Source organism: Mesocricetus auratus, unplaced genomic scaffold (assembly GCF_017639785.1).
Source record: "Mesocricetus auratus isolate SY011 unplaced genomic scaffold, BCM_Maur_2.0 Super-Scaffold_100045, whole genome shotgun sequence".
Lineage (NCBI taxonomy): Eukaryota > Metazoa > Chordata > Mammalia > Rodentia > Cricetidae > Mesocricetus > Mesocricetus auratus.
The window spans coordinates 2316433-2338956 of NW_024429222.1; the positions used below are offsets into that span (position 1 = coordinate 2316433).

General features: G+C 45.3%; 1 long non-coding RNA gene across 1 annotated transcript in view; it reads left to right on the plus strand.

Annotated features, from left to right (window-relative positions):
* Positions 1-22234, plus strand: part of LOC110342642 — a 74813-nt gene extending 52579 nt beyond the window's left edge. Inside the window, exon 5 of the long non-coding RNA XR_002384768.2 lies at positions 22034-22234. This is a non-coding gene — a long non-coding RNA (uncharacterized LOC110342642). The remainder of the gene's footprint in view (positions 1-22033) is intronic.
* Positions 22235-22524: the final 290 nt, after the last annotated feature.

Below are 22524 nucleotides of genomic sequence, written 5' to 3' on the forward strand. Positions count from 1 at the left end.
TGAAGCCCTGTAAGGTAGGGTATGCTTTTCAGGTGGCTTGGTGAGGATTAGAGATGCCACAAAGGCAGGCTTCTGTGTGCCTCAGCTCATGTGCCTCGACACCTGGATCTCAGCTTAAGCCACAGGGTCGCAGGAAAGAAAAGCAGATGCATGGACCCTGGCCCCACCTCACACCGTATGGAGAAAGCTACCACACCTTGCTTATTCCATTGTGTTTTGGTTAAGTGTGGATAGCTCCTGGGCTTCCTATCATGGGTCGTCTTGCTCAGACAGCATGCATAGTTTTTCTTTTCTCCTTCCTTCCTTCCTTCTCTCCTTCCTTCCTTCTTTCCTTCATTTTGTTTTTCCATTCCAATCAAAGCTTCCCCTCCCTCCCTCTTTCCAGTCTCCCCCTTCACTCCTCCTCCACCATTTCTCTTAAGATACAGGCAGGCCTCCCATGGATTTCAGCCAGCCACAGTATATCAAGTTTCAGTGAGACTAAGCACTTCCTCTTCTGTTAAGGCTGGATGAGGCAATCCAGTTGGAGGACTGGGTCCCAAAAGCGGGCAACAGAGTCAGAGACAGCCCCTGCTCCCACTGTTAGGAGTCTCACATGAAGACCAAGTTACACAATGGTAACATATATGCAGAGGGCCTAGGTCAGTCTAACGCAGGCTCCCTGGTTGTCGTTCAGTCTCTGTGAGCCCCTGTGAGCCCAGGTCAGTTGATTCTATGGGTTATTTGTGGTGCCCTTGACACCACTGAATCCTTTTTTTCCCCTCTCCACAAAATTCCTCAAGGTTCATCTAATGTTGGGCTGCAAGTCTCTGCATCTGTTTCCATCAGTGTTCCTATCAGTTTCTGGGTGAAGCCTCTCTGATGACAGCTGGGCTAGACACCAATCTATGCATATAGCAGAATGTCATTAGCAATCATATCATCGAGGTTCTGTTTTGTCATTTGTGATTGGTTCTATCCTAGGTCTCTGGGGTAGCCCGCTTCTGGGTCCTGGCCCTCAGGGGTGAGATCCCTCTCAGGATATGGTCTCCAGCTGTTCCAGTCATTAGTTGGCCATTCCCATAATTTCTGTGCCATCTTGTAAGCAGGACAAATTATAGGTCAAAGGGTTTGTAGCTGGGTTTGTGCACCAGTCCCTCCCCTAGAAGTCTTGCCTGGTAATAGGAGACGGCCTGTTCAGGCCCCATATCTTGTATTTCTAGAAGTCTTAACTTGGGTCACCCTGATAGTTTCCTGGAAGTTTTCATTGCTCTAGGCTTCTAGCTCATCCTAGAGATGCCCCCAGATTCGATGAGTCTTGCAGTACTCTCTCCCTCCATCCTCCCCTGACCTCATCCCTCCTGTTCCTATCCTCATCCCCTCATCCAGGCTCCTCCCCTTCCACTGGCGATGTCCATTCTATTTCACCTTCTCAGTGAGATTTGTGCAGCCCCCACCACTTGAGCCCTCCTCGTTACTTAGCTCTTTTTTTGGGTCTGTGGGCTTTAGCATGATTATCCTTTACTTTGCAGCTAATGTTTGATTTTCTGGGTCTGGGTTACCTCTCTCAGGAGGATTTTTTTCCTATTTTCGTCCATTTGCTGGCAAATTTCCTGGTGTCATTGTTTTTAACAGCTGACTACTACTCCATTGTGTAAATGTACCTCATTTTCTTTATCCGTTCCTGGGTTGAGGGGACATCTAGGTTGTTTCCAGTTTCCAGTTATTAACAATAAAGCTACTCTGAACACAGTTGAACAAATTTCCTTGTAGCATGGTGGAGATTCATTTGGGTGTATGCCCAAGAGTGGTATAGCTGGGTCTTGAGGTAGATCAATTCACAATTTCCTGTGAAACCACAATATATTTTCAATGTGTTCTAGAAGCACTCTGAGGACAGACAGAAAGAGCAGAGGGCAACGGTGACCATCCATTGAAAGCTTCTATTCACTCATGTTCTGGTCAGGATCACTTGCGTTCTACTGGCCAAGGCTAGTCATACGACTAAGACAAGCAGTAAGCGCTGGTGTCCATGTGGCTCCCACGGAGCTGGGGTGAGCGGCACTTGAGACATCTCTCATAAGATGTAGCATGACTCCCACTCTAGATAAGCTGAGAGTGGAGAAGGAGCTTTCTCCAAAGAAAGGGTGGCGTTGGCAGAAGAATGGACAAGAGCAGACAGACAGGCTCCTGGATAGTGACATCCCCATCCTGGGTTTGAACACCCTCTGCTGCCCCCTGCACAGGGAAACTCAGCCTGCAGGTACAGCACTCTGCCTCTTTCCCAGAAAAAAAGGAATGAAAAACACTCTTCTTAACCTACCACTATAGAAGCTATTACCACAGAGGAAGGGGAAAGATGAAGACACAAGACTCCTCTGAAAGAGGAAGAGAGAAGCGGGGTGTAGAAGAAGCAAACATAAACATCTCTCAAGCCCTCCTCACACTAACCCATGTGCAGCCATTTAAATGCCTGCCACCCTGTGCTTCCTTCAAGTAGGTGACTCATTTGTGACTCCAGCAGAGAGATATCACTGACTGGGACAGAGGGCAGGATCCTCAGCCAACAGGAACAGGACTTGCTCTCATTCACGTCTTTGGAAGAACTATTTACTCACACTATGCTTTCAATTTACCAGCCAACAATTAGAGCTGGCTAACAGGCCAACAAGCTGGCATGGTGCACCCAATTATCTTCTGAAAATGAATTTCTATGACCGGGGCTTTGAATTGCAGCTTAAATCAAGAGCTCATGAACCCAGTAGTGGATGAGGGAACAGGCTAGCTGATGAGATAATGAGGGCTCTGACTCCAACTCAGAGGTAAAGGGACACAGGAAACGACAGTGCTCTTTTTTTCCCTCTCTCCCACCTTTCTTCTCTTTGAAAACTGCCTTTGAAGATGCACAGTATCTCCCATCTCATCTTGAGGTAGTAATGTGGAAGATGGCAGCTTGTTTAACGGCCCCAGATGAACAGGAGCCCTTTAGCTTTCAGGACTTCCTCAGTCCAGCCTTTGCCTGCCCTGGTTGATGTGGGTACCCAGGCTAGCACTCCCCAGGGACAGCATCAGCAATTCAGGGTTATAGGAGGAGGAGTTTGTGTCCCAGGGGCTGATTTGTTTATGCAGATATGGCTGGAGCCCAGAGCCCAGAGCCAAAGGCATCTCTCTGCTCACTCGTGCCACTTAATTCAGATTACTTCCCTCTTATGAAGAGCCAATTTGCCCATTATCCCTGAAATGTTTGATTAGGTGGCTTTCACCTAAGATGCCCTGCCATGGGCTATGGCCTTCTGAGGTTCAGTCTCTTTGGAAGATGGGGGTAGAGCTTGGCCGAGAATCGCCAGACACAAGCAAGCTGCTTCTCCTGTGGTATCCACACAACTCGAAATTTGCATCTGGAGAGTGTGAGTTTTAAAAAAGCAACATCCACAGCCACAAAGCCCTATTTCCCTCTCCCTGATGCTAATTACAGTCACCTTGGGACTTCTAAAAAATTGTTCGCATCCAGACTCCCACTCCCAGGGAGGCAAACTATCTGAGTCTGAGATGGGGCCCAGACAGTCACAGTCTTTAAAGCTCCCAGATGAGAATCACACACATCTAGAGTCAGGGAGAACTGATTTTATGCCTCCAGTATGTCAGAAATGGTGCACAGATTCGCAAATGCGAGCCCGGGGAGGAGGAAAGCAGTGCCTTTTTGTGGCCTGGGGAACCATCTCCAGCAAGTGTCCTGTAACCCACCCAGGGTGGCTTGGAGAACAGTCAGGGAGGGAAAACTCTGCAGATTAAGTACTCTATGGGGTAAGAGATACCTAAGGGCATTTGAATTGCAATTGTAAAGGGAGGGTGGTGGCATACCAAGGAGGACATCTGAGAGTGAGTCCCTCTCCCCAGAGATAAGTGTGGGGCCTGGGTGAGGGACACACCTACCACTGTGAGAATTATCATTTACTAATGCTCAAAATTACTTTACTCATATCCGATTTCTAATTCGTTTCTCTGTATATAGAAGCTATACAAGTATGCATACATATATACACTCACTATATATATGTATATATACATATATATATATATAATGTGTGTGTAACACACACATACATTTGCACACACATGGGGAGGTTATAGTCTCCTTGACTGTAATCTCCATGAAGTCAGGGAGCTCTCATACTTAGCATCCACGGGCCTGGCAGAGCCGAATGACTTGATCTGTGTGTATCAGTGAACATCTGTCTTTAGACTCCCACAGACCCCTTGAATCATCTTCCAGAGCTTCTGGAACGTAGAATTTTTGGTTATAGGTTGAGAGGGCTTCATCTGACAACAGAGTCAAAGTATCAGCCATAGGAGCAGAGCTGACAGTGTCCTTTTCAGAGCTGGCCCAGAGCATCTGATGAGAATACAGGGAGATATCAGAGCATGGTCAATCATATTTGAGAGAAAAATCTCTTTTGAAAAGCTTAGGAGAGGTCATGTTTTTTTCATGCTTGTCAACTTGGCTGAATAATTTGCTTAAAATAAATGGCTGAGAGTGGTAAGTTGCTTCGTAAGGGGAATCAGGCAAGCTCTGGCTCTGTGAACGTATCTGTTCCAGAGGGCCTGGCTTGGGTGGTGCAAATTTTGTGGGTGGGGAGGTAGTTTATGTATTCAGACAGGCTCAATGTCTCCTTGGCATCAGCACAAGCTTTTTAGGCTGCACATTAGCCAATTTCCAAGGCAAACAGACACCATCCATCAGCGCCACTGAAAGGGAGTCCTGTATCTACGGTGTGACAGGTTCTCAAACAGGAGCCAAATGAGTTAATATCTTCTTATTGTCATCTTTATTAAGCCTTTGCTAAACTAATCTTGGCTAATGATGTGTCTCTGTCAGAGGCCTTTTAATAAAGTAAGTGTTCATTCCATAACCTCCACAGAGAGAACGCTGTAGCTTTGGAAGTACATGGAATGGCAATATCCAAAACATAAGTAATGTGGCCAACCCTTGCAGCATAGAGCCTGGGATTCTCACAGCAAACCCAGGGAACCACTCAGTTTTTGAGGGACGGGCTTTGAGGACAATAATTATCATTTAGGCAGTTGCAGTTGGGTGTTCTTTGGTCTGTGGTGGGAGAATTGGTGAGTTTGGGATCAAACAGGCAGAACACCAATCTCATCACCAAGTGCCAGAGCCATGGCACAAGAACAATCATTGTAAATGACGCAGATTGGCTTTGTTCTCTACCGTTCACTAATAGCGTGCCTGGGCTCAGGGAAGCCTCCTTTAGTGCTGGTGGTCCAAACCTTGGTCAGCTGGCTCATCCTGCCATGGAAGAGCCAAGAATCCAAAACTTTCACTCTTTCCTCTGCTTATCAAAAAATCTCTCTTCCTCTTTTTTTTTTGTTTTTTTTTTTTTGGTCTTTTTTGTCATCTAACCATTTTTCCCCACAAAAAGCTAATCAACTAATTTTTACTGATACTGTAATAGTCTATGCAGTAGCTCTTAAGATCGCTGTGGGTCCCTGCCTCCTGGCAGTCACAGTATATACCCTGGCTTCTGGACAGTTTGCTCGGGACAAGCGGGGGCATGTCAGAATATCTGAACGTGGAGGGAAATCACTTGTGTGATAAGTTACGAAGGATTCCTAAGCTCTGTTTGGTCAGCAGACTCTTCATTCCACTCTCAGCTTGCACAGCCTTGGTGAGGCACAGGTGACTAGGGACTGGGGACATGAGGTGGCAGGTGGCAGGGAGGAGAAGCTGTCTGCCAGTCATTCTTTGCAGAATTTGGAAGTGGATTCTTCCTGGGTGAGCTTTTGGATGAGGCTTCATTCAGCTCTGGCTGATTTGTTGCTGTTGACATCATTAACTCTTTAAAATTTAGAGTTATTCATTTTAATGCATGAGTGATTTACCTGCATGTACATGTGATTACCATGTGTGTGTCTGGTGCCCAAGGAGGCCAGAAGAAGTCATCAGATTCCCTGGAACTGGGGCTATGGACGGTTGTGAACCACCTTGTGGGTGCTTGGAAGGAGCAGCAGTTGATCCTAACTACTGAGAAATAGTCTCAATTACCTGCACACATCAATCCCAGAAGACAATGGGTTTCAATGCACGCGTGTGCACACATGCACACACACACACACACACACGACACACGATTATATTCACTTCCCTCAGTTACTTCCCCACTTCCCCACGTTGGCTTTCTTCTTCTTCCTGCATAGTTCACCTTTTACTGTTGTGTCATTTCTTTGTTAAATCTAGAGTCTGCATATGAGGGAAGACAAACATGACTTTGCCTTTCTGAGTCTTGCTTATTTTACTTAACATGATGATTTTTTCATTTCCATCCACTTTTCTATAAAAGCCGTGATTTCATTTTTCTTTGTGGCTGAATAGTGTTTCACGGTGTGCATGTTTCTTATTCCATCCATGTGTTGATGGCCATCCAGGATGGTGTCACATCTGATGTGTAAGTCCATCTGTGGTGTGCCGACTCAGCAGGGTCCTCGCTAGGTCTGTGCTCAGAAAAGCTGAGGCATAGGGTAGATCTACTTTTAGTTACTTTTCTGTTTGCTTGTCTTGAGACAGGGTCTCACTGAGTATCCTTGGCTGACCTGGAATTCGTTATGGAGACTAGGCTGGATTTGAGCTCACAGGGACCTACGTGGTGCCTGTCTTTGCCTCCCAATGGCTGGGGTTGACAATGTGCACCACCATGCCTGAATAGTCTTAATTTTTGGAGGAACCTTTATGCTGGTTTCCACAATGACTAATGTAATTTCCATTCCTGGCAGCAGGTTACCCCAGCCCTGGATCCTCATCAATGTTTATTTCCTTGATGTTCTGGCTGTCAAGTAGACTGCAGCTTTCAGAGGGGTGCTGAGACAGATGGACACCCAGACTGCTCAGTCCTATCCATGGGAACTATGGGACTTCTGCAGTCATCTTTTGTGTGGTAGTACAGAGCTTGGCCACTGAGGTTCAGGGACCTAGTCCTCCATCAAAACTGCAGAGTCTGTTACAGAGAAGAGCGTCTCAGACTATGTGCATGATAGAGGGTAGTTGGTCTGACTATGGGTGTGGTAGAGTACAGTTGGACTGACTATGCGCATGATAATGGGCAGTCGGTCTGACTATGTGTGTGATAGAGGGCAGTTGGTCTGACTATTTGTGTAATAGAGGGTAGTTGGTCTGTCTATGTGCATGATAACAGGCAGTTGGGCAATGCTGTATGTAGGATATTTCTAGAGATAGGCTGCAGGGTGCAGTTCTAGAATCCCTTTTTGAGGTCTCCCAAGAGTGTTACTTCACTCAGGTGTATGAGTCTCTGTTCCTTTGTGCCATCTCTCTGAAGAAGGCCTTCCTGGCCACTACCTAGACCCTACCACCTTGTTCGATGGAGGTAGGACAAATGTACCATCCTGATTTCTCTTGAGGACAGCTATTTGAACAGTTCCATGTCTATTTATTTGCCAATTGCCTACCTGTGACTCTATCTTCCTTATGGCACCATATTCCTTCAGGACAGGAAGACATGTATTGACCAGACCATAGGCCAACACAGTTAAGAGCATCAATTCAGGGGCAGGTTCCCTGATCTGCCAGTCCTTCTCCTTCCAGCTGTGTGACGAGATCTCTCTGGTTCTCACTTTCCTCACTGCAAAGTAGGACAAGAGCATAGCACTCTCCATGCAGTTTTCCGGTGACTAACTGGGAGCCCTTGGGTCTCTGAGTAGCTGTTAAACACTAGGTCATGTGAGCCAATCAACCTGAGCAATTATTTCACTGTTTTTCTCCTGAAATGCTTGACTTTCTTCAAAGCTCTCACAGTAGAATTCAGGTGCCATCCCTGGTCCTCTGTCTTGGTGTCAGACCGTGACTTTTTCACGGATGTCAAGAACTATCATCCCAAGGTCACTGTCTCTTTCCAGAGTACCCTGCTGTCCTTCATGAGGCCTCCTTCCAGCTCTAGTTGTCACCTTGTCACGTAAGGAAATCACTTTCTCAGTTTCTTCGTCTATAAGATGGGACTAAAGGCAGTAGATATTCCTGAGGATTTGTGGTCAGAGCTAAAAGGATAGGAGCTAGAGAAGGGGTAAAGGACCGAGAGTCCCTCCAATAAAGTCAGAAGAAACACTGGCGAAGGAAGCTGATGAGTGGAAGGATGTTTCAGGCCCTTGTCTTCTCTTCTTGACCCCAGAAGGAGTGTTGACACTCCCATCTCCTCGTAGGCCAGTGCGTGCTTGATGCAGAGTCTGGGGTTTCATCCATTTCTCAGCCCAGAACTCAGGCAACATTTGGTAGGTATGTGCTGAACGAATGTGTGAGGGATGGAACTGGGTTCCTAAATACTTGTGATTGACACATGACCATATTTCTGAAGCACAGGGAACTAGAGGGCTGAAAATTGAAGGTCAGCAGACCTGCTACAGGTCTTCTGCATATCTGTCTGTCTGTCTATCTATCTCTCTATCTATCTATCTAATCTGTCATCTATCATTTATCTACCATCTATCTATCTACTATCTATCATCTATCAATCATCTATCTACCTACTATCTATCGAATCTGTCTATCTATCCATCTATATATCTATCTACCTTATATTCAGACACAGACAACATTATGAGACAAAGAACTTTAAAAAATCCTACTGGGTTCATTTTGTGTTAGCTGGGCATGGGACCTGGCCTTAAGTGTAGCTTGTATAATCAATGAGACACCACTGGAGAAAACTACCTTTTCCTTTGCAAGTGGTTATCAATTGTAGATAGCTTCTGGGTTAGGGATGGGTGCTTGTGCCCACTTCTCCTCTCAGCTGGGACCCCATGAGACTTAGACCAATGCAGGCACTGTGCATGCTGCCACAGTCTTGCCAGCAGGCCTTTTAACCTGGATTTGGATCAGAATCCCCTTATATTGAAGTCATACTGGGATTTTGGTCTCAACCCTGGCTACAGGTCTGAGCCTTGAGGGTAGTGGGAGAGCTGGGTGGATCTGTTCATTCTGTTCCATGCTGGAGTGAAATGGCGGTTTTGTTGACCACTAGACCCTTCTTCTGGGGGCTCAGGAGACATTTTGATGATGGCGTATGCTTAGGTTCATCACTCAGGGGTGGTGCATGGGAGACTATCTGTCTAGGTGACAACCCAAGGTCAAAGAGAACTCTGTTAGGCCAAGACTGAGGTTCCAGCAGGTTATAACCCTGCCCTGCAGTTGTCACACTGAATATGAATAGTAAGTACCTCATGACCTTCCAGAGCCAGGCCAAGTGTCCTGGAAGGGCAGAGGTCTTGGTTGATTCATCTGGATCCTCCAGACCAGGGCAGGAAAGGCCAGGGCTGAGTGAGTCACTAAGTACACCAGTGAATGGCAAATTCACAGCAGGGTGTCAGGAAGCAAGCGCCAAGCTTCAATGTCTAAAAACCACCAAACCGGGAGGCCAGGCCAGTCACTTTGCCTTCTCTGGTCCTTGATTCTATCCCCCGTCAGCTTAGACTGTGTGCGGAATTAGGGTCTCTAGAGCCATATCAGGTTTAATGTGTTTTGTTTGGCCAGCATTAAAATGTAAAATTAAAGAATCTGAATGCATTTAGTTAGGGCACAATGCTATCCAGTGGTCTACAGAAGCATCACCTACTAGCACATGTGTCCTATCTGTGTGTGTATGTGTGTGTGTGTGTGAGAGAGAGAGGGGGGGAGGGAGGGAGGGAGAGAGAGAGAGAGACAGACAGACAGACAGACAGACACAGACAGAGACAGACAGAGTCAGAAACAGAGACAGACAGAGATCTGTTAGCTCAAGGACACCTGGCTTACTAACCCTGGCATTGGAAACCTCTAGAACTCATTTGCTTTGATGTGCTAACATTTTATTAAAAGAATAGGGCTAAATAAGTGAAGCAAAACAGAACAAAGGGAACAGAGGAAAAAGAGAAAAAGGAGAAAACAGGGAATGACAAACAGGCGGGGAAAAGTCAGCAAGAAAAAAAAAATGTTTCATTCCAAAGAGTCACTCCAACCTGTCCTTTGAATCAAAAACAAATCCATGGCCACTTAGGAGAAAATGTAATCAATAGACAGACACTGGGAGAGATATTTTCTGGATATAGTATTCAGAATGCCTGGCCATGACTGAGTCCAGGAATGCACCCACCTCTGCTCATGTAAGCACAAAGACTTAGCCTTAAGCTCAGCAGCCCCTCAGATATTGCCCTAGGAAACAGCTCACCTGGCCACAGTGGTCCACAGGTCTCTGCACCCCCAGCTCAGAAGGAGCAGGAGGCTGGCGACAGCGCTGGCCATGGTGCTGAATTATTAATGCTCATTTCAGTTATCCTTTGCTCCAGCAGAAATATGACAAAGCAATCACAGATAATGAAATCAGCCGCATTTCTGCTGTTCACAGCAGGTTTTCAGGGGGCAAATTTTGCCCCCACAGTCACGGTGCTGATTGAGTTACATGTTTGTGGGTGGGAGCATGACTGCCTGTGTTATCGATTGGTATGTAGTACATAGATTAGAGGGACCTGAGGCCCTTTATTACCGTGGGTCAGTGACTGCTCATAGCCAGATGGGAAGGGGGGGGGGAACTCTGCAGAACCAGCAGCTGTCATTTCTGAGAGGGACTCTGGGGAATGGCAGGAGGCCGCACAGCCCTAGTCTAACCAGACAAATCTTTGCCATCCCTGCCTCTATCTGTCACAGAAGCTTCATGCTTTGAATGGCATCTGGGCTTGTGGAAGTGATTCAATATGAGGAATGAGATCTGAGATCCTGCAGCTCTCCAGCTCTCCCTTCCTCTCTGCCATCCTCCCTCTCTTGGCTAGGTAATGTTATTTTTTTTCAAAACCCAAGTAATTAGAAACTAAAGATATATTCAATCATCCAGCAACTCCAGGGCCTCAATCCAGAGACAGTAGACCTGTTACAAGCCAAGAACACCCAGGCATGTGGACACGCTTTGTTTTTCATGCTGAACAAATAACTACCATGTGATTTAGTTGCGTATGTATTAAAATTAGGAATGTGACAGAATTCAGGACCAGGGGCTTCCGACATATTAGACCTGCAGATCCCAAGCCCACAGAGAGACAATTGTCATGGTAGATTCCTAGTTGCTACTGTGATTTCCCTCAGTGTTTTGTACAGTGATGTTGAACACAGCCTCACAAAAAAGAAAGAAAGGAAAAAAGAAGTAAACAAACCCACCACCATATACCATTTCCTGATTTCCTGGTGCCAGAATGCAGGCAGAAGAACTTGACAGATTTTGTCATAACTGTAATTGGGATTCACACAACATCGTTTCTTAAGGCATTCATCTTCAAAGTGCTATTTCCTTTTGAAATGCTTCACCTGGGTCACTGTCTTTCATTACTCCAGTCTTAAACCTGAACGGGAAATAAGAACACTCCTATTCAAAAAATGAAAAATAGAAATCCTTTCTGATCTGTAGGACAGGTACAGTGCCTAAGTTAATGTCACCCTGGACTATGGGGTAGAGTCAAGTTGACAACATTCGTGGGCTGGAACACATTTGCTCGACAAGTTTCTGTAGGCTAGCCTGTGGTGGTTGGCACCATAGTGATATAAGTGGTCCTTGGTCATTATTAGCTATTGGGTAAAGCTATCAGCTAGTATTTTAGAACTTGGTCATTGTGTATTGTGGCATCTACATGGAGTTTGGGGACACTCTCAACTCCTTTTCATCTTTTATCCAAGGACCCTTTTTTAGATAGGGTCTCATGTATCTCAAGCTGGCCTGGAATTTGCTTTGTAGCTGAGGATGACCTTGAATTCCTGATCCTCCTACCTTAGCCTCCCATGTTCTGGGATTACTGGCATGTACCACTACGCTTAGCTTAACCCAGGATTTCTTAAACTTTTCCACTTTCATGATTCACTTACATCTGAGAAATTTTCATGTGTTTGGGGTATGTATCTAAAACATTTGCTGATAATATATCATAAGGAGATTTATTTTTAAATAATTATTTGGCATGCATATAATTTTTCCATTTATTATAGAGAGAAGAAATTTTTGTAATGAATGTGCCTCTTTATTTTTATGTCAAGAATTAAATCTTGGCTAAATAGTTTATACTGTGAGGCACAGAGTGTCTCCGATGTTTTTCAAGTAGATGGCTATTATGATTTTATGAGTGTCAGTGCTGAGAATGTCACTTCACATGAATACATAGAACAAAATGACAGGAGTTTGTTTGGGGCCATTTCATAAATGGTTGGAAATTTTGTCCTAATCAGGTCAAAACTCATTAAACATTTTTAAAAATGAAATTCAAGTCAGAAACCCAAACAGCATTCCCCCTCTGTCTCTCTCTCTGTCTCTCAGTCTCTGTCTCTGTCTCTGTCTCTGTCTCTGTCTCTGTCTCTCTCTCTCTCTCTCTCTCTCTCTCTCTCTCTGTGTGTGTGTGTGCATGCCCAAGCCCAAACATTTTACTAGGAATTGATCTCAGAGCCTTACCCATGCTGGCAAGAACTTTACCATTGAAATATCTCCTGAGTCATATTTTTGCCTATTTATTTTGAGAGTCTCATTAATTTTCTAGGTTGATTTTGAACTTACTCTGTAGTTCAGGAAGACCTCAATTTCCTGAATGGTGAGATTGTAAGACTCAAAAAGCATACCAGAGTCAAAAAGCAATTTTTTGTTTTGTTTTGTTTTTTCAAGACAAGGTTTCTCTGTGGCTTTGGAGACTGTCCTGGTACTAGCTCTTGCAGACCAGGCTGGTCTCTAACTCACAGAATCTGCCTGCCTCTGCTTCCCGAGTGCTGGGGTTAAAGGCATGCACCGCCACCGCCTGGCTCAAAAAGCAAGTTTTAAAATCAAACATTCTATAATAATGTAATCCATAGACACACTAGCTTGATACCTACATGCTAAGGAATAATGATAGGAAAACATTAAAGGCATTGTTTTCTGTAATTAAACCATTAGGTTTAAGAGCATAAAACCTTGTGTGTGCAGCAAAAGTGCCGCAATTCATGACGTAGAACAGTCTGGAATTTGGTCCCAGGTGTTCAGGAAGTGTTTGTTGTCATTGCATGAAATGACAGCATGCACAGCACAAAGCAAGCATGTTGTGTGTTCAGAACCAAGGCTGCAGCAACGTCTGGAGATGCAACATGAATCAGAAGTACAACACTGTCAGAAGTGCCTTGAATTCATGACATCTTCAGCTTTGAGTTAAGTTTTGGCTGTTATATACTCAGAAAACTTACTGAGGCCAAATTTTTAAAAATTGTTACATTTAATTACTATGTGAGTGTAAATATGTATTTATGTATGCAGGCATGTGCACCACAGCATACAAGTGAAAATCAAAGGACAGATCTTTGTTTATTTACTTATTTATTTATTTTTTTGAGACAGGGGTCTCACTTTGTAGCTCCGGCTGGACTGGAATTTGCTGTGTAGACCACCCTGGCCTTGAACTTGAAGAAATCCTTCTGCCTCTGCCTCCCAAGTGCTGGGATTAACAGTGTGTACCACCACCATGCCCAGCCCCTCCCACCCTATGAGAATCAAGGCTAGACCTCAGGCTTGGTAGTTATCTGCCAAGCCATCTAGCCATCGCTGTTTTTCATGATCCCTCCATTCAGTCTCTATCTGGGGTCATGACCCGCAGGTCTGGAAGCTGGTGACCCATCTCGAGCGTTTGTCGAAGGACTCTCTCCTTCTCTGTCTCCATAGGGCTCTAGGGCTATGGACGCCCTGCGTCACTAGCTTGGGCTCCACCATGTCTCTGGGTGGGGCTGAGATGAGCAGTTTATCTTGAGGCCAGGCATATGGATTACCATGACTTCCCCTACATCATGGAATATGTGGTAAAATGACAGGAAATACAAAAGCATCCGCATTAAGAAACTCAGAAGCTGAGTTGGATGCAATAACACTTGTAGTTCCCATGACTGGTGATGCTGAGACAGGAGGATTGCTTGAATCCAGGACTTCAGGCCCAGTCTGAGCTTACAGTCTCTTAGGGGAAAATGTATTAAAAACTCAGGACTGGTCCATTGGCTCACTGGTATTCGGTATCCCCAAAAGCTCTGGCAAAACCATTCACACAGAGAAGGAAAAAGCTATAAGAGTCTCAAATGGCACTAGACCACATCTCTCCTGGAGGAAGCTTACCCACTGGAGGCTTCATTGAGCCCTTGGCCTCAGGCAGGTGGACTCTGGACCTTCCTAGCCCCATGGGAGTCTGCTTTCTTTGCTAATCCTGTTCCCCAGACTCCTGTGCCAGTGTCTCCGTGGTCACAGCTGGCAGGCCACATCCCTTGGCCAGCATGGTCCCTCTGGCTGCCTCTCTGTGTGCTGAGCTTCCACTGGCCCCTCAGAAGCGCCTTTCCCTTTCCGCTCCCTGCTGCTGCTCTTTATCGGTGACTCAGAGCATCTCTGGCTTTTATCTTCTCCCTATGAACATTATTGTCCAGTTCATCCTAAAATAGCCAGGCCCAGACATCCCATGACACCTAGTCCTGGTCACTCAAAACAGGACTGGCAGGGGCTCCAGACTCTTCTGCCTGTCCCCTCCTCTCCTGCGGTAAGCATGCCTCTGGCTCCAGCCAGTGCTTCCTCCAGATGCATGAGCTGGCTGCTTAGGCAGCAACCCCCACATCCCGGCAGGCAGTTCTCTGTGGAGCTGTCAACACGGACAGAGGGGGAAAGGCTGGGCACAGTCCTCAGAGAAGCAACCGCAGACACCAGACTTATCACCCCACCTGGCCCCTAGAGTGCCACCCTGACCTTCAGAATAGAGCAGAGGTCAGCATGTGCGGCTTCTTAATTAATACATTAATTTATTTTTAAATTTTTAAATTTTTTGGTTTTTTATTCTTTCCTGTGAGAGACTAGATGCTAAAGGTGCTGCCTCCAGAGATCCTCTCTCTCCTTTGTCCTTGGTGACAAATGGAAAATTGTGTCCCCTTTGTCCTCGGTGACAATGAAAAGCCTGGTGTTAGAACTTGGGAGGTGACGGACTCTTTGGCTCCCCAAGGAAGGACTGACTGTGCAGCTGGGCTTGTGGAGAATTCTTGGCCATTGGAGGGGAATGTGGATTGTAGCCTGTCCTGCAGGGTCACTCTGGGTTAATTTTAGCTGCTTCCATGCCCATGGATGGACCACACATTTTTCCTCCTTAGCCATGTCCAAGGCTCTCATCCCAAGCAGCCTCAGCACCTTCCCAAGTGAAATTGAGACATGTGCTTATGACAGCACATCTCCATGAAGATAGATCACTCTCCCTCCAAGGTCAAAGCCCCTGCTGGCCAGGCTCTTTGGCAAATGATTCCATCAAACAGGGCAATGCACAGCAGACAGCCAGCTCTCCAGCCTCGGGCCACTCTGCTCGTCAAAACCTTTCTGTAGATTCTTGTGCCCTGTGGAACTTTTCTCCTTCCGCTGCTGTCTGTCTGTGCCTCCCCTGACATCCTCAGGCCCCAACACAGAAGGATGAGTTGGCAAAATATCAGAAATGATGACAGGGACCCAGAAGGCAAAACAAATCTTCTGAAAAAAAATGGGAAATTTCTCAGTCATTTTATAAGACAAGAGTCAGGGTGTCTCATTTTTTTCCCCCAGAATCACAAAGTCATTGCCTGCTGTGCCTGTCCATTCCTAAATTATTTAATTCAGGGGGAAATTTTCACACTGGGATAGATTACCAACGCAGGCATCAGATGGAATTTTCTGATAAGACTTAGGACGAGTGGCTTGAACAGAGTGCATTGCTCTGGGTGCAAAGCTAGAGGAACAACATTCTGGGAAGGGGGGTAGCTTGGGTGCCCGGATGCTCAATTAGAAGCATTCGGCTGAGGAGGGAACCTGCACGCTCTGCCTGCCTGCATTGTTAGCTTCTTCTGTCTTTGTTCTTCAGTTGAGCTTTGGAAAGTAGGCACTAGAACCCTATCCCTTGTTAGGAGGACCAAGGCAGCTTTTAGTCGTTAGCCGGGGTCACACAGCGGCGAAGGGGCAAGGTGCAGATTTGAGCGGAGATTTTTCTGCATACAGATGTTGTGGATTGGTCTGCTTTGTAATATCCTATGACTTTGCCTGGCCACTTAGCAGATGGCCCCTGCTCTCCTGCAGTGTTCTGAGGGCTCAAGGCTCCGGGCCAGCAGGAGCTTGCATTCTGGAGTGGAGAGTGGCAACCACTAGCGTTTTCAGTTGACTTCTACTCATCTGAAGGCAGTTTGGAGCGGAAGAGTCTACCATTGTTCCCACATGAAAGGGAGGCCCAGAAGTGAGAAGTGGGTAACTCGGGGGCGTTTCTGTGATACCCAGTGAGTGAGGTACTGAATTCTGGAGCTTCAACCTGGATTCTCATCCTTTTCCCCAGCCTGTCTTGCTGTCTTGTGAGAGCTGAGAATCCTCGCTGGAGTTAGTAGTCTATTTCCACGGGTCAGCTTTTGGGCAATCCTGGCTTTTATAAAATCACTGTTGCTCAGGTTGGGGTGCATGTGTGTATGAAAGTTCTCGCCTAACAGCTGAGTGGGGAATATTTATGACGCACGAAAGTCTTTAACTTCACAGTTTCCACTATTAGCTTCATTTAAATATCCAGACTTTCTGGTTCATTACTCTTAAGGACTTGAGAGACAGGCGAACTTTGCAGGCCGTGTATGTCTCTCAAAGTGAGTGACGGATCTTCCAGCGTTGACTCAGTCTACTGCCATATAGTCTTTGTTTAATCGTGACTGCTTCAGAAAAGACTTGTCTGGCTTTTGGTCCTGAATTGGGCACCCCTCCCCCATACACTCTCATGTAGTGCTCTGTGACCATCCGTTTTAGCTTTGATGAGGCTAGGTGAAAACAACTCCCTCAGCAGGTTAAGTGCCTGTCCTGCAATTGTGAAAACTGGAGTTCAGATTCCCAGAACCCACAAAAATGCCTGGGGGACATGGCAGCCCAGCTGTAATTCCAGCCTTTAGAAGGATGATTCACTTGGCTGCCTAGCTGTGCCAGCAAGCTTTGGGTTCAGTCGAGACCCCCACCTCAAATAATAAGGTATAGTATAATCAAGGAAGACTGTGTACATGCATGTAGGTGGACCTTGATGCAGGTATGTTCACACACATGCAAATACACGTGCACGAAAGACCACTACACATGATATAACCCCTCCCCCAGAGATCCCAGAGACTTTTTTTATGGTGTAGTTTCTCTGACGGAGTCACACCTCAGATCTTCTGTGAGTTAATCTATTTCCTGAGATGTCAGGAAGAGAACACAAGGCGGCCTGCCCTCTCGGAGACCTCCACTGGTCCTTGATGGCTGGACAAAGGCACTTCAGAGAAAGTCCTTCCCTGCCCTTTGCTTTGGAGAAAAGGAGAGTGGAGAGTTGGGGGTGGGCCCCACATAAGGTCAGAGAGATCTTGAGGCTGAGTTTTTAGTTAAAAGAGCTCAGCACTCAAACGCCACCTTCCGTGTTTGTTCTGGAGCCCCTGAAGCAGCATTTGGAGATAAGGTAGAGACTTTGTAACATGATTAATTAAAAGATCCAGAGGCAGATATTGGGGTTCAACCTGAAGACCAGGGAAGCAAAGCAGCCAAGCTACTAGAGAACTCTTACTTCTGAAAGACCTGTAGAGTTCCTATCCTCAATGTGGTTGGAGAATGAGTGTCTGATACAGAGACTCCGTTCCTGTCTTATATACCTCTCTAATACTGGGATTAAAGGTGTGTGATCCTAAGTGCTGAGATCATCTTTGTGTGAGCTGTTTCTCTTTAGGACTGGATCAATCTTGTGTAGATCTGGGTGGCCTTGGACTCACAGAGATCTGTCTACCTCTTAATCCTGAGTCCTAGGATTAAAGATGTGTACTACCTCCTCCTAGCTTCTAGCTGCTGGGATTAAAAGTGTGTGTCTGGCTTCTGTGGCCTGTGGATGACTTTGCTTTCTGAATCCTCAAGCAAGCTTTAATAAATCATAAATAATATATTAATACAATTCTCCTTTTTTGTTTAATACAAAAAGAAGGCTACAATTGATATAAGAAAAATGATATACAATAAGTACAATAAGTAAATACAATATATACAAGCAATAAGTTCATCAATAATGTCTAGTCCATTTGCATTTGACAAATTCAGAGAAAATACTCCATTATCTATCCTATCTTGGCGAGTCCTTGTACCTAATTTATTTTCTATTCTAACTTGCATTATCAGATTATCTTTTAATGTCTCTCAAAGTTTTACACTTTACAGGACTTGGCGATTTTCTTAGACTGTTTTATGGGGTTGGGTTGTGGGTCAGTAATAAAGCATTTGTTTACTACACATTAAGCACTGGGATTCAGTCTCTAGTATTCATCTTTAAGAAAATGGTGCAATGACCCAACAGAAACTTATGGTTTGGATGCAAATGTTCTCCAAGGACTTGTGTATCGAGAGCCTGGTGTCTAATGCAATGTTCACAAATGAAGCTTTTAGGAAGTGACTGGATCACAGGGAATCTAACCCATCAGTGATGAATACCTAATTTAATATCACCCCTCTTTTCCTCTATCCCATCATCTCCCTCGTTTCCCCCTCTCTCCTGCCTCCTGCCATATGCTTCTACTGCCATCATGCTTGGTCTCCTCACACACCCACAGCAGCAGAAGCCGCCAATCACTGAAGACTCAAAACTATGAACCAAGTAAACATTTCTGCTTTAACATATTTTTCTCTGGTGTCTTGTCACAGCGATAAAATTCTGACTACATGAGGACGGAAGAACACCTTCAGACACCATCACACTGGGACATTTGAGTGTAACAGTGACAACAGTGCAACCATGGCAAACACATATTAAGCATGAATATGTTTGCACACGATTGGTTTTAATGCAGAATGCTTCACAAATTTGTCTGCCTTCTTGGCACAGGGGCTGTTTTAGTCAGGGTCACTACTGCTATGATGAAACACCATGACCTAATCAAGGTGCAGAGGAAAAGGTTTATCTGGCTTACATTTCCAGGTACAGTCCATCACAGAAGGAGATCAGGACAGGAACTCAAACAGGGCAGGAACCTGAAGGCAGAGCTGATGCGGAGGCCATGGAGGGGAGCTGCTTACTGGTTTGCTTCCCCTGGCTTGCTCAGCCTGCTTTCTTATAGCACCCGGGACCACCAGCCCAAGGATGACCCCATCCACAATGGAAAGGGCCCTTTCCCATCAATTACTAATTAAGAAAATGCCCTACAAGCTTGTCTGCAGCTTGATCTTATGGAGATATTTTCTTAATTAAGGTCCCCCCCTCTTAGATGACTTTGGCTTGTGTCAAGTTGATATAAAACTAGTCAGCACAGGGACCATGCTAATCTTATTTGTGTAGCTCTATTTTTAGCATGTGTTCTGTGGAAGGGAGACCCCTTAAGGTTTTAAACAAATCACATGATAGTATCAAGACCTGACATAGAGACAGTTATTTTGTACACAGATTTTCTCACATGCAAGTGACAAGGTGACTGATCTGTCCTGGTGTACTGGAGACTGTCTAGTCTTAAAACTGAAAGCACAGCATTCTAGGAACTGTCCTTAAAGCTGACTCAAATGGGGTGGTTAGTCATCAAGTGAGGGCAAGAGTCAATGGGCTGTGACTCAAGAAATAGGAAGCCTGAGAGAGGTTAGAGAGGAAAACAGTGAGTGAGGAATCTAGAAACAATGAATTTTATGCTTACATTTGGCATTGGCAGGGGTGGATTGTGTGTGTGTGTGTGTGTGTGTGTGTGTGTCTGTCTGTCTGTCTATGTATCTAGGTTTATGTGTGTGTGTGTCTGTGTGTATACCTGTGTGTGTATGTGTGTGTTTGTGTGTCTATGTATCTGGGTTTGTGTAGGTGTATCAGTGTCTGTGTGTCTGGGTTTGTGTGTGTGTGTGTCTGTGTGTGTATGTGTCTGCCTGTTTGTCTATGTATCTGGGTTTATGTGTGTGTGTGTATGTCTGTGTGTCTGGGTTTGTGTGTGTGTGTGTGTGTTGAGATGAAGGAGGTGGTAATCTAATTAGTTGAAACAAGAAACAAGCTTAGGCTATGCAGACCAGAAAGGGCTACCATAGAAGACAATTTAAGTTTCTTCAGTTTCTCCTTGAGCTCTGCAGGGTGTGGCTACTGTTCCAGGATATGCTGACTGACTCCTTCCCTCAGGTCTTCCATTGGACTCATGAAGGCCCTCACCATTTTCCTTTTCAGGATCTGGAGGTCTGCTGAACAGCATGAGCCCCAGGCTTTGGGGAACACCACGCTCTACAGCAGGGAAAAGCACATGGCAGGGGAAAGTGTTCACCTTCCCAGGATCTAAAGACTTAAAGACTTCTCTAGCCAGGAAGGCACCCTGTCCCTAGGAGATGTCCCTGTGGGTTGCCCACGAGGCTGAATGCATCTTTCTGGGACTCACATTTTCTTGAGTTAGTTATGATCACTTGCAACATTGGTAGATGAAGGCCCTGTGGTTCTGATAGACATTTCTAGACACAGGTACTCTTGGATGTCACAGAAAGACTCGGTGACTCCAAGCAGCAGATAAATAGAATCTGAAACCAATTTCTCAATGACCAATCCAAGGTCTTGAGGATGGAGGTGGTGGTGTGGATTCATTGATATGACAAAACATGGCCTCATTCCCACAGCCCCCCAGGAGCTCTTGGCTTTTAAAAGAATGTTTTGCTTAGAGGAGGAAGTAGGACCAAGAAAGACAGTCCTTCCTATTTTGATTCCCAAAGTAAAGCCCTCCTACATGTGCACATGCACACACATGTGAACACACATACACACATATGCGCATACACACACACACACACACGTACATGCATGCTCATGCACCTACACAGAACCTCTCTGTACAATCCAGATAGACAATGAGCTCTTCTTGCCTCTAGCTCCCAAGTTCTGGAATTATTAGAACATGTACCCTACTCTCAGATCTTTCATTTTGTAACTAACAAATTGTACTTGTGTATATTTAGAGAGTACAAAATGCTGCTATGATACAATATAGGATGGTTTAATCAGGGATATTAACATGTTGATCTCAAATTTCTATTTTTTGACATTTGAAATTTAAATTGAAATAGTCAGCTTTTTGCTAAATTTACTATACTTTGCAACTGATCTGGAAAAAGAGAAACCAAAGATGAAAACCCCACCTTGCTCCTGTCTGATGTGCTACCTCCTCCTCCCCCCTGCCCTCAGATTCTGGCACCTTCTTCTTTACTTCTATAACTCTGTTATAGACTCCACATGTATAAATAAGAATAGACAGTACATCTTTCTGTTTGGTTTATTTTATTCAGACAGAGTCCCCCAATCCCATCTACATTGTTGCAAATGATAGAATCTCTTCCCCATTTTCAAAAATGTTATTAACACCTGTTAATTGTACAAAGCAATGCTCTTTTATAACAGTTCCATCCATGTGTGACATGGACTTTCATCATATTCACCCCCTCCTGCCCTCGCCACACCCTCCTTCCTCTTTACAACCCTGATAGTACTTTCATGACCTCTCCCAAGTCCACACAGATGGAAAAACAGGTGACCCTTTTCCTTCAGGGCCTGGCTTATTTCCCTTTACACAATTCTATAGAATGTCCTGGAAACACTGTTTTTTTTTCTTTATAACAGAAAACCACTCCATTGTGTATATACGCACCCAATTTCTTCGTTCCTTTTTCTATTGATGGGCATTTAGATTGATTCCATAACCTTGCTATTGTGAATAGAGCAGCGTTGAACACCGGTGTGCAGGCATCATTTGAAAATCTCTTCCTTTTCAAAGACTGAGGAGTACCTCATTGTGTACACAACACATTTTCCTTATAATTGATCCCTTGATGGGCACTTAGGTTGATTTTATAGCTTAGCTAACTGTGCCTAATGCTGCAGCCAACATGGGAATGCAGTCTTCAACACAATGGTTTCAAATCTGCACTCTTCATCCCTTCTGTTTATTCACTTGCTGACTCAGTATTTCTACATACTCACGGGCACACATCATCTTTTAGCTGTGTTCATGTCTCCACTCATTCTTGTATGTTTTCTCTGTGTGTTCTAGGTTCTGAGTGGTCTCTGCATCTAGAAGTGTTTCCCCCATCAAGATGACAGAACCTCATTCTATGGCACATGGGCAGCCAGCATTTGGACTTGTGCAGTGTGACATCTATTTGGGAACACAGCCCCCTGCAACTCTGTGAAAGTCCTAGACACTCTGTCACGCTCCCTCTGGGAGGCCAGTAAGGTGGTCTGGTCCCAAACTGGGTGATCTTCATGATGAGTGTATGGGGAAAACCAACTCTTTGATTCTTATTTGCATTGGCCTGGCTAAAAGGTGAGACAGAGGCAGATGCGGTTTGAGTTTACAGGCCACCCTGTCTAGAGAGCCACAGGATTGGAAGGCTCCAAAAAGAATTCTGCTTTTCTCAGATTTCTCAAAACAACCTATAAGAAAGCAGCTCAGAGGGAAATGTCCAAGGATAGCTTGCCTAGGCTGGAGGCCAGTCTTCTGTACTTGGCTGAGTACTGTACAGTGCTGGCAACTGGTCTTCA